The sequence below is a fragment of the Thunnus maccoyii genome, chromosome 1, assembly GCF_910596095.1.
Source record: "Thunnus maccoyii chromosome 1, fThuMac1.1, whole genome shotgun sequence".
NCBI classification, from domain to species: domain Eukaryota; kingdom Metazoa; phylum Chordata; class Actinopteri; order Scombriformes; family Scombridae; genus Thunnus; species Thunnus maccoyii.
In genome coordinates, this window is record NC_056533.1 from 6,875,984 (window position 1) to 6,888,777 (window position 12,794).

The 12,794-nt window shown below is 40.5% G+C and overlaps 1 long non-coding RNA gene across 1 annotated transcript; it reads left to right on the plus strand.

Moving 5' to 3' along the window:
- The first annotated feature begins 2,586 nt into the window (after positions 1-2,586).
- On the plus strand, positions 2,587-4,588 carry LOC121902548. Its single transcript, XR_006097584.1, has 3 exons — positions 2,587-2,729; positions 2,839-2,899; positions 4,282-4,588. It is a non-coding gene; the product is annotated as an uncharacterized LOC121902548 (long non-coding RNA).
- Positions 4,589-12,794: the final 8,206 nt, after the last annotated feature.

A 12,794-nucleotide genomic window follows, 5' to 3' on the forward strand; every position in this document is an offset into this window, starting at 1 on the left:
TTCAGTAAAGAATCATTCAGCAGGATGGTTTGATGGTACGAAGCAGAGAAAGAGCAGGCTGGTTAAAGGATAGGTTCACAATTTTTCAAGTCTGTCTTAAAACAACAGTCAAGTGACCATATGAACAGTGAAAGAGATTTTCCAAGCTATAATCATTCCTCCTGTTCATACTGACTATTATATGTTCCCCTTCAAATGTCCACACAGTCATTTTGTACAAAAATTTTATCTGAAGCTTACATGAGGCTTCAGCAGTCTGAGTTAGTCATATCAAGTGGATATCTACCACATTTACAGTCTTTTTAGCATCAAATTCCTTCTTTGTGTTTCCCTGGACAGTGTTTCCCTGTTGAGCTGCGGTGGAAGTATAGTAACAAAAAGAGGGACTTTAGCACTAAAAAGACCGTAACATTGAAAGATATCTACTAGATTTGACTCATTTGGATGACTGAAGCTTCATATTAGCCTAAGATAAACTTTTAAATACATTTTTGCACAGAAGGAGGACTGTGGATTTTGGCCCCCATCATTTACATTGTGAGTGCATTATGATGGGATCTACTAATGGTCAGTATGAACAGGAAGAATGATTAAGGCAAGAAAAACCTATTTCAATGTTCATTTGGGCACCCGACTATTGTTTTAAGACATACTTGAACAATTGTGCACCTGTCCTTTAAGGTTTGTAAAACACAATGGAAACACAAGGCAGAACCTGTAGAACCAAAGCCTTACAGGCTTAGAAGTTCCATTTATGGGCATCTCCTGGTTATGGGTTATTAGTTTCCTGTAGACCATATGTTACTTGACAGTGTAGTTTTAAGAGAAATACAGCAAGAGTTAACAATAAAGCAAGCTAGACACACATTATTAGATTTGTATTTCTCAAGTACAGTGGTTAGGTTTATTTGTGAGACCATTACGCATTAGATACAACCACAGGACTGAGGTCACAATTAAAATTCATATGTGGGTAAGGTCACTGAGTAGTTAAAATATTGACGTTGTGAGGAAGATAATTAGATTTTTTTTTTTTTTTTATCAAGGTGTGGTATGATACAAAATATTTTATTAATGAATGAATGCCACCATACATATAGGACAGACAACAGGTAGGACAATAGGAAAAAAGGATACACATCTCAAGGCAGTACAAAATAAGGGGAGAGAACAGCACCATAATAAAGAGTGTAAACATCAGTGTGACTGTACTAATATATGCTAGTGGTCATATATGATATCAACATTGACATATTAATGGACACCAACATTACCACAATCCTCAGTGCAACCACAATCTTAGTCATCAACATCAGATCATTGTCGTCATCAACAGTGACAGTCAACAACAATGTTCTTCACCGCAGCAGGTACAAAACACCTCCTGAATCTCTCCGAAGAGAACCTGGGCATAACAAGCCTGACACTAAAAGAGCTCTTCAGCTCACTAAAAACATAAATCCTCATTTTGCATAACACTCTTGAGCATCCTACCCATCTACGCTCCATGATCACTTCTAGTGAGTCAGGGGTCAAGCCAATAATGAATCCTGCCTTCCTGATCAGTTTATTAATCTTGTTCCTGTCCTCTGAGCTTAAGCCGCAACCCCAACAGACAACAGCATAAAATAACACTTGCTAAAATGCTTTGATAAAACACTTGCAGGAGTGACCTGCTGACATCAAAAGACCGGAGCTTTGTGAGGAAAAACAGCCTGGACTGGGCCCTTTTAAAGATGCCATTGGTGTTCTCTTTCCAGTCCAGCCTATTATCCACGAGGACACTGAGGTACTTATAAGAGGAAACCACCTCAGTGGCCTCATCTTTAATCAGGACAGGGGTCACCACAGCCTTTTTTCTTTTTATGAAAAGCTCCTTGGTCTCACTTATATTCAAAATTAAGTGGTTTTCATCACACCATTTGACAAAGCCATCTACCTCTTGTTGGCGAGCTAGGTGGTTGTCTTTGAGGATGTAGCCAACGAGTAAGGAATCATCAGAAAAGTTGTGCGGTGGCAACTAGATGCCAGACTCAGGCTGCAAACAGAGGTATATAAAGTGAATAAAATTGGGACAAAACAGTGCCTTGAGGCGCGCCTGTGTTGGTAATAATGGTATTGGATACCTCACCTCCAAACCTCACATACTGGGGTCTAGATATGAGGTGGCCCATAACCCATGCAACAGTGGTATTGTTTATGTTAAAATCAATAAGCTTATTGGCTAAAATATGTGACTGAATTGTGTTAAAAGCATTAGAGAAATAAAAAAAGAGATTCTTGCAGATACATTAACTGACTCTAAGTGGCTATAGACTCTGTGAAGCATATAGAGTAGAGCATCATCCACTCCAACACCCTTCCTATATGCAAACTGGAGTGGATCTTGGTATGCAGAAACCTGCCTACTGAAATGCCCAAGTACAACTCTTTTGAAGTACTTCATGAGCTGAGAGGTGAGAGCTATAGGCCTAAGGTCTTTAAGCCCCCAAGCATCTGTTTTTTTTGGGAACAAGCACAATGCATGAGGTTTTCCATCTCACAGGGATCTTGGACTGGGAGACAGATAGAGAGAAAATGAACTGGAGCACAGAACTGAGTTGGTCTGCACACACCTTAAGGGCATGTGGCAAGACTCCATCTGGGTCAGATGCCTTATTTGCCCTGAGCCACTTCAGCTGGGAGCAGACGTAATCAGAGATGACCGTTATCTGTCAAAAAGCAAATATGTAATTTTCTATTTTCTGCTCCATTTTTCTATTTGAAATTTACACAATGTCCCCAGTTGCCCTGTACAAGAATATTTCACACTTTGTTGTTATTTTTTTCTTTCCACAGCTTTCTTTCCACAATCAATATACAGCCTACCTGGAGTGGGAATGAGATTATTTTGTAATATGTAAGTATGTTCGAATTTAGTGCAGTGTAAAACAACACTCATTAAAACTATTAGGACTGCTGCTGTCCCAGCATTACATTTTGCAAAATGTCAGTTGTGCACATGCTAATTCCTTATTCAAAGCCGACCCCACAGGACGTCAATATAGCTGCCAGTTTCTTCCTGCCAAATCCTAGTTTGCACATAATTACCTATGCATGATTAGTACACGTGCAATGTTCCTGCTGTGCAATCTCCATCCACTGCCAGTGGTTGGTGTGTATCATCCAATTGTTTTACATGGGGGTGTAGCATGTAATCAGAGGCATGACAGTCTGAATTGATGAATTTAGCATATTGAAATCCAAAGCCATCTACAAACATAAACACACAGTTTTTGATTCTAAATGTCTTATGTGATTTAAAGAAGTTAATTCATACACAGTCTTTCATCTTTCATCAGTGATCTGCAGTTTGATTTAAGTCTGTACTGCTTCTGTGCTGCAACTCTAAGTGGAGTTAAAAAAAAGGTCAATGTTGCTATAAAGTAGAGATGTGCAGAGAGCTCAGTATTTGTATTTATATTTCAATGAGGCAGGAAAATTATTTATATTTGTATTTGTATTTCAGTGATAATGGAAATAGGTGTAAAAATCCAGTTCTTGTTTTTATTACACTTTTGATTTTAGGATATTAAAGTGTTAAAAGTGTTTATGAATAAACTATCTTATAGCCTCCCAGATCATAGACAACTGTGCTGACAACTGAGCTAAAACCAAGTGCATCACAAATGTGCACACAGACCTGTACTTATTAATACACCCATAACACAGAGACAGCACAGCATGTAACTTGTAGAGAAGAACTTCAAAGGTTATTCTTGCTTTGCACTTTTCATTTATTGCCTATTTTTTACAACCGAACTTTGTGGAAAGGAGAAGTGGAACAACAGGTTATGGAGAGTCCCTTGTAAGCTCTTTAGTTTTCAGCAGTTTCAGTCTTTCAGTTGCTCAGCTTTATCTCTGGGGAACACCCCCAACTCCGGGAGTGATGTCCAAATAAGGAAATGTGCGTCATGTAGCAGGTGGATGTGACTCCCCTTGTTGAGACCTCCTGATAGATAGACGTAAAAAGCGGAGCAGAGGAGAGAGACTGAGATAGTATTGTAACCAACCTGCCCAATCTGACATGATTATTTCTTTAAAACTAAGTATTTGTAAAAAAAACAAAAAAAACAACACTATTTGTGCTTTGCCGAATAATGTATTTGTATTCGGGCACACCCCTACTATAAAGTAGTTTCTTAACCTTGTGTGTGTGTGTGACCGCTTAACCCTTAAAGATTCAATAAATTAATAGATGCTCTTTCTCTCCTTCTCTGTCTTATTTGTTGATTTCCCCAGTGAGTGATTATAGGCAGATGAAGAGGATGCGGATCACCAGTCACCTTCTCTGAAGACGATTACCAGCTTAACCGCCCTATAACTGCATTCTCAGTATTGATCAATAGCGAGTGCTGTACCATCTTGCATGATTTGAAATACAGGTAGCATGTGTATTTGTGTGGACAGAAAGAAAAGACAGAGGTGGTGAATAAAGCAAGTTAACACACAATGTGAAAGGTGACAGGAGGGAGATTTTTGGTTGTTTATGTCAATCTGTGTATTAGTGTGTTTGTGAGAGTTGCACTGGATGTAATTTGCTGCAGCATTGCAGTGGTGTGGTGGGGAGGTGCTCTGAGAGCAGCCATCTCACCTTACTCATTAGAGGGAGCAATGAATCGCTGACTATAGATCATTGTCAGGGGGCCACTCCACTCTGCCCACTGCATCAGTGTGCATTTTGGGCATGTGTATTGACATGGATGTTTGTGTTTGTGTGCCGGCGTGTATGAGCATTTGTCAGAGTATGAGTATGTGTGTGTAATAATCTTGTTAATGTATTTGTGTCTGTGTATATATACATGATTGTATTTGAGGAATTATACAAACACACACACACACACACACACACACATATATATATATATATATATATATATATATATATATATATATATATATATATACATACACATACATACATACATACATACATACACACACACACACACACACACACACACACACACACACACATATATATATATATATATATATATATATATATATATATATATATATGTATGTATACATATATACATCACCAGATCTACAGCAACGACATCGGAATGTCATTTGGACTAGATAAGTGTAGTTGGATGGTATCGAAGAGAGGGAAGATGATCAGAACCAAGGGGGTTGAACTACCAGAAGGAACCATTGCAGATGTTCAGGATAGTGACAAATACCTTGGGATCCCGCAGGCAAATGGGAACCATGAGGAGGCCGCAAGGAAGTCAGCCACAGCCAAATACCTACACAGAGTAAGGCAGGTCCTGAAAAGTCGGCTGAATGGGAAGAACAAGAGACGAGCCATCAACATGTACGCCCTGCCAGTCATCAGATACCCCACTGGTATAGTAAGCTGGCCAAAGGAGGAGATAGAGGCCACTGATATCAAGACAAGGAAGCTCCTCACAATGCATGGAGGGTTTCATCCAAAGTCCAGTACCCTGAGACTGTACCCTAAGATGAACAAGGGAGGCCAAGGACTGGTGAGCATCAGAGCCACTGTCCAGGACGAAACAACCAAGATCCAGGATTACATCAGGAAGATGGCCCCCAAAGATGAGTTGCTTAGTGAATACCTCAGGCATGTACCACCGACAGATAGAAGAAGTGGCTGATATCAAGAAATCCTACTAGCTGGAAAAGGCTGGACTGAAAGACAGCACAGAAGCACTAATCATGGTAGCACAAGAACAGGCACTTAGTACAAGATCAATAGAGGCGGGGATATACCACCAAACAGGACCCCAGGTGCAGGCTGTGCAAAGATGCTCCTGAGACAGTTCAGTACATAATAGCAGGGTGTAAGATGCAGACAGGAACAGCATACATGGAACGCCATAACCAAGTGGCTGGCATAGTGTACAGGAACATCTGCACTGAGTATGGGCTGGAAGTCCCAAGGTCACAATCGAAGACACCTTCTAAGGTGGTTGAGAATGACCAAGCCAAGATCCTGTGGGACTTCCAGATTCAGACTTACAAGCTTGTGATGGCAAACCAACCGGACATCATGTTGATTGACAAACAACAGAAGAAGGCAGTAGTGATAGACGTAGCAATCCCAAGTGACATCAACATCAGGAAGAAGGAACACAAGAAGCTCAAAAAATACCAAGGGCTGAAAGAGTGAGAAAAGATGTGGGGAGTAAAGGCAACAGTGGTGCCAGTGGTAATCGGAGCACTGGGGGCTGTAACCCACAAACTGGGAGAGTGGCTCCAGCAGATTCTGGGTACAACTCTGAGGTCTCTGTCCAGAAGAACGCAGTCCTAGGAACAGCTAAGATAGTGCGCAGAGCCCTCAAACTCCCAGGCTTCTGGTAGGGGACCTGACCTTGAAGAAGACACACCACCACCACCCCCCATGGGAGGGGGTTGAGAGGGGGATTAAGAGTATATATATATATATATATATATATATATATATATATATATATATATATATATATATATATATATATATATATATGTTAAAGCTTAATGTTAAAGCAAATTCAACTGACAAAAAATAAAGAGACGTCCAGCTTGGAATCAGAACAAAGACAGGTTGTTGTGGGAGGAGGAGGGGGTGAAATCATGACAGAATGAATGGAAGGAGAAGGTCCTCAGAAGATCTTCTCTCTTCTACCAGTGAGTCCAGTGGTTTAAAAAACTATAGGCGCGTGTTGTGAAGTGTGTTTAGAAACTCTGCTGTGAGGCTGAATTCACTTAGCAGTGAATGAGGCCAACAATGCTCATGCTGCTCAGGAGAGATTACCAACCCATTTAAACTTAGGCTTGTTATGTTGTGACATTTTGGTGAAATTAATCAGCTTTTGCTTCAGCAACATTCTTATTTTTGTTCATTAAGTTTGTATTAGAAAATGCTTGTGATGCGCTCTGATGCAGACATCAAGTGAACCCTTTTCTGTCAAGAGTATGTAATTAACATGTTTGTATTTTTGTATTAAAGCATGGGTTGTTAAGCTTTATATTAATATGAGGGGTTCTCTTGTCACATAGTGGTATTGGCATTTGTACCCTGTAAAAGTATATGTTTCCAACCATGTTTAAAGTCCCGTCCCCCTGTGAAAACTGACTGCCCCAATTTGTTCTGGCACCCAGGAACAGTGCAGTGCTGTGAGGTGAATTTTGGCGTAGTGGCCACACTCGGTATTGCAGGATCACATGAGGCACACAGCCCCAAAAATAGTTTTTCCCATTCAATCATTACAAAAGAGACAGCTGTTAAATGATGAAAACATTTTTCTGAGCATCACAAACAACCCAAAATGACTCTTTGTTTGATCAGAATTTGGTCCATTCATTTTGGGACGTTTTTAAAATTTGGGAAGTGCCAAATGACGACTTGGTCAATGGAGGTCTCTAACGTGCATGCTCTCAACCACCCTGGCTGGAGAGGGACTCCAGTGCATACACTCTATGGACTCAAAAATTCTGGATCCTTTAAGTTTTGGGGGCGTATGCAAGCAGTGCTTTGAACTAAGTGCTTAGCATACCAACATGCTCACACTGACAAGGCTAACATGCTGATGTTTAGCAGGTATATTGTTAGCCATGTTCACCATCTTAGTTTTGCATGTTAACATGCTTACATTTGCTTACACAAAGTACAGCTTAGGCTGATGGGAATGTAATTAGTTTTGCAGATATTTAGTAATAAACTAATATAATGGACACATTAAAATTTTGACCTTATGATGGTGCTAGAGGAAATATTAATAAGTAGATACCCAAGTTATTACAATTTGTCTTGAGAGGGAACCAAATTTCATGTGACTCCATACATTTCACTCAAAACCACAAAAGTCAGTCTCATAGCGGTGCTACAGAAAAGGTAAAAAAACAAAAAAAAAACATGGAATGGATGTCTGTACAAAATTTTGTGTTAATCCATCAAGGTAATAAGAGTGTCTTTACAAATTTCATGGCAATCACTCCAATAGTTGTTGAGATATTCAGTATGGTTCATATGGTTCGACCTGTCTGCCACTGATAGCTCTTTTTAAGTATACAGCATAGCTCTGGCATAACTCTGTCTCATTTGGATTGGGGTTAGTGTCAACTAGATTAATTCACATTCAGACTGAAGGTGCATTCAGATTCAATACAAAGTGGGCTGTCATCTTGCTTTGTTCCTGTTATTTTAACCACTGGAGTGTTTTTTCAGCCTCTTTCTATTCAGCTCAAACAACCAAAGTAGAACCTATACTGGCATTAGCTGTAAGTAGCAATCAACAAGCTAGGAACTTGCGTGTAATGATGAATTGTCCTTCTCACAAAACATTGCATTACCACCAGCAGCAGCTGCTCCTGTAGATTCCTTTTGTAAAACATCAGGAGGATTCACCCTATGCTCACTTGGGAGCAGGCCCAGGCACTTGTCATCTCCTGTGAGGAGCTTGTGCATCTGCCATCAGATCTTTGTAACTAATTCCAGAATGCAGCTACCTGCCTGGTGTTCAACCTCCCTAAGTTCTCCCACACCACTTCACTTCTCAATTCAAAACAGCTACCTGTTGCAGCTCATAACCACTTCCAGACTGTGGTGCAAGCCATCAAAGGTGAAGGGGACTGCTCATTCCTACCAAGGTATGATCAAACCTTACATTCCAGTGTGATCATTGTGTGCTTCTGCTTAGGGACCCTTCAGTTGCTCGTCATTGTGTTCTCTGTTCTGGCCCCACAATGGAAGAATGAACTACCATGATGTCAGGAAAACCCACCCTATGCTACTTCTTACTATACTTCAGCACTTGCTCCTCAGCTCTTTGAACACAATTTTAGATATTTATTTGAGAGGTTGCACTTCCAGTTTTTGATGACATGTAGCTCTTGTTCATATTGAGTTTGAATGCACTTATTTTAAATTGCTGTGGACAAAACTGTCTGCCATTTGAATGTAATTTAGTAAGAGTGCTTGTGTTTGAAAGCTCAGATTGTGACTGGTCTTAAGGAACCAGGAACTTTTGTTCTCTCTGTTACTTTCTTGTAAATTCTTCTTTGTGATAACACTGTAGCAGAAAATGCCGCTCATTAATTAATTTCAATGAGACTGCTTCATTAACATAGCAGGGGTGCCACTGCAGAGTGCTCAAAAGCAGTCCAGACTCCACTGCTACTCAAATATGTCCAAGAGCACACAGTAGAATACCTTCTGGTATACCTTGTAGTGTTTTGCTAATCTACTGTTTACCATAATCATTAAGATGGAGGAGAAAATTATCACTGCCCAGAGTTGTACAACTCTCACAGAGAGCATAAACCACCATGCAGAAATTGGACACTGTGTACATACCAACACAACTGCTGTCCTTCAGGGGCAAGGCTTTCCCCCCATGTCCCTCAAAGTGCCCGTGTATGTGTCTGTCACTGCATATGTATGCACATTGCATTGTGTGCATTTTTGGGTGTGTGCGCACATCCCTGAGCATACAAGCACACAAAATTTGGAACCCAATAACCCAGAATGTTATGATGATGATGTGATTTAATTCATGATCTCCAAAAGCTTCTTTTGAGGGCAATCATCATTTCAGCGTCAGCTTCAAAGCTTCTAATAGGTCCTCTCCCTTCAATTCGTGGATTTCACACACATCTCATGAAATGACGGTTTGGAGAGACATGGAGCTGGAATCAAAGGCATGGATCAATTATCCACAGTTACTACAAGAACACAGCTTCAAAGGATACATATCAGATCACAATCTCTGAGGGTTATGCTTTCTCCACCTCCTCTCAGATTTTGCAAACACACATACACCAACAGAGAGTACACAGAGAAAACACATATAAGCAAGAGGTGTGAAAACATCTAATTTTTTACTTCCTCGCGTTTGATATCACTAATGTCATCAGAGAAGGCGTACTTATTTGATTGATTAATCACGCTGATGAATATTGTCGTTCAGAACTGCAGACGAAGAATTAAAAGTGGTTCATTAGTTTGTGGAGCTGACCCACTTACGGAGGAAGAGAGGGAAAGAAACTGAAAGTGAGAGAAAGAGGATGCTGCTATGTTGAAGCACCCTTGAAACCAAATTAATGAACATTGAGGAAGTGAAGACACTGTCACACATAACAGATGCAAAACCATGGAGGAAAGGAAGGTGTACTCCTGAAGGTCATGGAAATGTGAACTTATTCAAAGAAACAACCTAAAAAAACACCCCAACAACAACAAAATGAAAGAAAAGACATGAATGAGGCCTGAGTAGTGAGGCATCGAACTCTGGCTCTCGCTGCAATGCTCCGGTTTCAGAGGGGAATAAACGAGGTTGAGAAAAGTGGGCCTCCAGATGTGACTCCTTGTTCTTACGCCCCCCTTGGCATCATCTTCTGACGGCTGGAATGTGTTCAATTATATTCATAAATATAGGATCGTCTCACAGCTGACAAATATAGACTGGATTTGTATTATTTAAATGCAACCTGGGAGGAAAATTACAGCGTGAATATGCAAATGGCTTAAGAAGATTAAAAAGATCAGCAAAAAGTAGGAGTGTATATGTGGCATGGCAAGGCTTCACGGTGATGGAGAGGAGAAGAGAAGACAGGGGAGGAAAGAGGAGTGAAACAGTGAGGTAAAAAGAGAGGGAATGAAAGAAAATGAATGCAGGTGAGACAAAAAAAGAAAGAGAAAGAGAAGAGATCGGAGAGGAAAGGAGATTATGAGAGATGGGAGGAGAGGTGGGATCAAGGGAAAGGAGACAAAGTAGTTTGAGAGAAGATTGGGATAGAACAAGAAAGGGTGAATGGAGTTGAACCAGGATGGAGGGAGGAGATAAAGAAGGGCAGAGGTGTTATCTGTACAGAGGAGTAAGAGCATTATGTGGAAGGAATGATACATGCAATGCAGCTGCAAAGCTCTTTTCTTAAAGAGCAGAGTGGGCCAGGCATAAAGACTGATGCTGATCTTTATTGTCCTTCAGTTGGACGTCAACCACATCACTTTCTTATTCAGCCTTCGTCACATGTAACCACAGTGTAATCACAGTAAAATGAAATCCCGTCAGCTCCTTCAATTTGTGTGAGAAAACAGCCCAAATAAGTAACAATAAGCAATAATCAACAAATTAGCAAAAATACATGTGCATGATTGGAGGTGGGCAGTCCTAGGCAGCAACACCCTTCATGATTCTAGTGGCCCAAGGGTTCAGCTCCTCCTGAGCTCCTCAATGTTGGCCCAGTGCTTACGGCACCTCCTCTTGACCACAGCATGGAGAAAAGGCCGCTATCTGGGTGGTTGGGATCCCTGGAAGATCCATGTGGCCGGGTCCACAGCCGGTGTTTAATCCCTTCATTTTTACCTCAGTGTTTCCTCCGATGTTGAGATGGATGTAGAGACGGTCTTGCGTGTCTATGGGGTCGGTATTGCAGCTGGTGTTTATCCTCTCCACCTATTCCTCAGTGTTTAGTCCAATGTTTACATTGAAAGCCTCAACAAGCCAGGTAGGGGAGTCGGCAAGAGCAGAGCCTCCAAAGTGATAGTTGACCATCTCCCTCTCCTGATGAGCGACTCGTAGTCACATGTGATCCGTGTGCAATACTGTGCAATATTATTCACAAAATGTTCACAAAAGTCCACAAATTTATCTGAGCTGATGGAGAGGTGAGTCCAGGGTGTGTAGAGAGGCTTTGATTTGAAAAATATACGCAAAGATGATATTTTCTCTTCTGTTCTTGCTGATCAATGCTATTATCTCTTCTTTAGAGTCCTTTCTGAAAATTATTTGAAGGTTATTTTGCAAAATGTCCCATTTTTTTTAGGTCCAAGTTTGAGATGTCTTCAGGAACTCATTTTTGGTGCAGCCACTCCTCTGGAACTCTTTTTTTATGTGCCTCTGCACATAAGCTGGTTCACTCTGCTATCCCAGTTAAGTACAATTAATCTCATACTGTCATTCCCAGAATAAAAAATAAGAGGAAAAAAAAGAAAAAGGGTGTTTTGAAAAATCCACTGAATAAATCATAGTATGAGCAAGGCGCCTTCCTCTCTTCCATTGTTTTATGTTTTTGAAATGAATTTCCTAAAAAGAAAAGCATTTCTTACAACTATTTCTAACTCTTTTACAGCTAATAGATAAGTTGCCATGGTGACGATTAATGAAATTCCTCCCTATCTTCTCTAAGTGTGGCTCCTCATTACCATGGTAATAAACATAGCGGTGTCGTCTGGTCGTTATCACGGAGACAGATTGGCAGGCGCGATATCTATTCTTTTCCAAAAAAGGGTTGGTGGTGATGGTAGGGGCGGGGTAGGAATAGGGTCGACTGAAGAAAAGAGGATATACGGCGAGACAAAGGCTGTGGGGAGATGAAGCCAAAGTTATGTTAGAAAAGAGACGGGCTATGATGTTCAAACTGGGGCGTTCAAGGCTTTAAACAATTGCTCTTGCTATCCAGATGTCATTCCATTGAGTCGTCTCACTTCAGGTTCTTCAATCTGCGTTTTTTTGGAGCTGTATAAAAGTAGAAAAATAAAGTGTGTGATATTAAATTTGCATTAAATATTAAAAGAGTCCCCAGAAGAGATCCATTTTTAAAGTGAAAGAATTGCTGTTTTACTGTGTTGCTCCAATCCTCTAACCATGTTTGTAACACAGAGATACATCTTCCAAGCTCCCTGTTGGTTCAGTTGACCTCTATGGGCTGATTACAGTATATTATTTATGTACAAACAATCGGATTAAAAAATTAGTTCATTTCAGTTAATTATTGTATAAGTCCCCTTTTTCTTTCTGAAG